We start from the raw sequence: 2,500 nt of genomic DNA, 5'->3' as shown, positions 1-2,500 counted from the left end.
GCGGATTTGACGTAAAACGCCGCCTAGAAGTCGAATTTTGAGACGGTGTCTTGTGTGCACACTCCACACAATATGTATAAGTGGACTGGAAAGTGGCTAAGCATTCCGAGGAATTTTCGATTTATTTTGATTTTTCGGCCGAAACGCCGAAAATAGGCGGATTTGACGTAAAACGCCTCATATAAGTCGAATTTTGGGAAGGTGTCTTGTGTGCACACTGCACACAATATGTATAAGTGGACTGGAAAGTCGCTAAGCATTCCGAGGAAGTTTCGATTTATTTTGATTTTTCGGCCGAAACGCCGAAAATAGGCGGATTTGACGTAAAACGCCTCATATAAGTCGAATTTTGGGAAGGTGTCTTGTGTGCACACTGCACATAATATGTATAAGTGGACTGGAAAGTGGAAAAATATTTTCGGAGCACTTTGATTTTTTGGCCCCCCGCGTGCCTTGCCACGCCCTTGCTTATAGCAAAACGAGACGGGGCCTTGGTCCAACTTGGCATAGGCATGGAATTTGATCTTTATTACTTGGCCACGGTCATGCCACGGTACATGGAGGTTGCTTGACACCCCCGTGTGCATTTCGGAGCACTTTGATTTTTTGGCCCCCCGCGTGCCTTGCCACGCCCTTGCTTATAGCAAAACGAGACGGGGCCTTGGTCCAACTTGGCATAGGCATGGAATTTGATCTTTATTACTTGGCCACGGTCATGCCACGGTACATGGAGGTTGCTTGACACCCCCGTGTGCATTTCGGAGCACTTTGATTTTTTGGCCCCCCGCGTGCCTTGCCACGCCCTTGCTTATAGCAAAACGAGACGGGGCCTTGGTCCAACTTGGCATAGGCATGGAATTTGATCTTTATTACTTGGCCACGGTCATGCCACGGTACATGGAGGTTGCTTGACACCCCCGTGTGCATTTTCGGAGCACTTTGATTTTTTGGCCCCCCGCGTGCCTTGCCACGCCCTTGCTTATAGCAAAACGAGACGGGGCCTTGGTCCAACTTGGCCTAGGCATGGAATTTGATCTTTATTACTTGGCCACGGTCATGCCACGGTACATGGAGGTTGCTTGACACCCCCGTGTGCATTTTCGGAGCACTTTGATTTTTTGGCCCCCCGCGTGCCTTGCCACGCCCTTGCTTATAGCAAAACGAGACGGGGCCTTGGTCCAACTTGGCCTAGGCATGGAATTTGATCTTTATTACTTGGCCACGGTCATGCCACGGTACATGGAGGTTGCTTGACACCCCCGTGTGCATTTCGGAGCACTTTGATTTTTTGGCCCCCCGCGTGCCTTGCCACGCCCTTGCTTATAGCAAAACGAGACGGGGCCTTGGTCCAACTTGGCATAGGCATGGAATTTGATCTTTATTACTTGGCCACGGTCATGCCACGGTACATGGAGGTTGCTTGACACCCCCGTGTGCATTTCGGAGCACTTTGATTTTTTGGCCCCCCGCGTGCCTTGCCACGCCCTTGCTTATAGCAAAACGAGACGGGGCCTTGGTCCAACTTGGCATAGGCATGGAATTTGATCTTTATTACTTGGCCACGGTCATGCCACGGTACATGGAGGTTGCTTGACACCCCCGTGTGCATTTTCGGAGCACTTTGATTTTTTGGCCCCCCGCGTGCCTTGCCACGCCCTTGCTTATAGCAAAACGAGACGGGGCCTTGGTCCAACTTGGCATAGGCATGGAATTTGATCTTTATTACTTGGCCACGGTCATGCCACGGTACATGGAGGTTGCTTGACACCCCCGTGTGCATTTCGGAGCACTTTGATTTTTTGGCCCCCCGCGTGCCTTGCCACGCCCTTGCTTATAGCAAAACGAGACGGGGCCTTGGTCCAACTTGGCCTAGGCATGGAATTTGATCTTTATTACTTGGCCACGGTCATGCCACGGTACATGGAGGTTGCTTGACACCCCCGTGTGCATTTCGGAGCACTTTGATTTTTTGGCCCCCCGCGTGCCTTGCCACGCCCTTGCTTATAGCAAAACGAGACGGGGCCTTGGTCCAACTTGGCATAGGCATGGAATTTGATCTTTATTACTTGGCCACGGTCATGCCACGGTACATGGAGGTTGCTTGACACCCCCGTGTGCATTTTCGGAGCACTTTGATTTTTTGGCCCCCCGCGTGCCTTGCCACGCCCTTGCTTATAGCAAAACGAGACGGGGCCTTGGTCCAACTTGGCATAGGCATGGAATTTGATCTTTATTACTTGGCCACGGTCATGCCACGGTACATGGAGGTTGCTTGACACCCCCGTGTGCATTTCGGAGCACTTTGATTTTTTGGCCCCCCGCGTGCCTTGCCACGCCCTTGCTTATAGCAAAACGAGACGGGGCCTTGGTCCAACTTGGCCTAGGCATGGAATTTGATCTTTATTACTTGGCCACGGTCATGCCACGGTACATGGAGGTTGCTTGACACCCCCGTGTGCATTTTCGGAGCACTTTGATTTTTTGGCCCCCCGCGTGCCTT

Source organism: Trifolium pratense, unplaced genomic scaffold (genome assembly GCF_020283565.1).
Source record: "Trifolium pratense cultivar HEN17-A07 unplaced genomic scaffold, ARS_RC_1.1 scaffold_103, whole genome shotgun sequence".
Taxonomy (NCBI): Eukaryota; Viridiplantae; Streptophyta; class Magnoliopsida; order Fabales; family Fabaceae; genus Trifolium; species Trifolium pratense.
Note: the sequence above shows the minus strand (reverse complement) of the source record.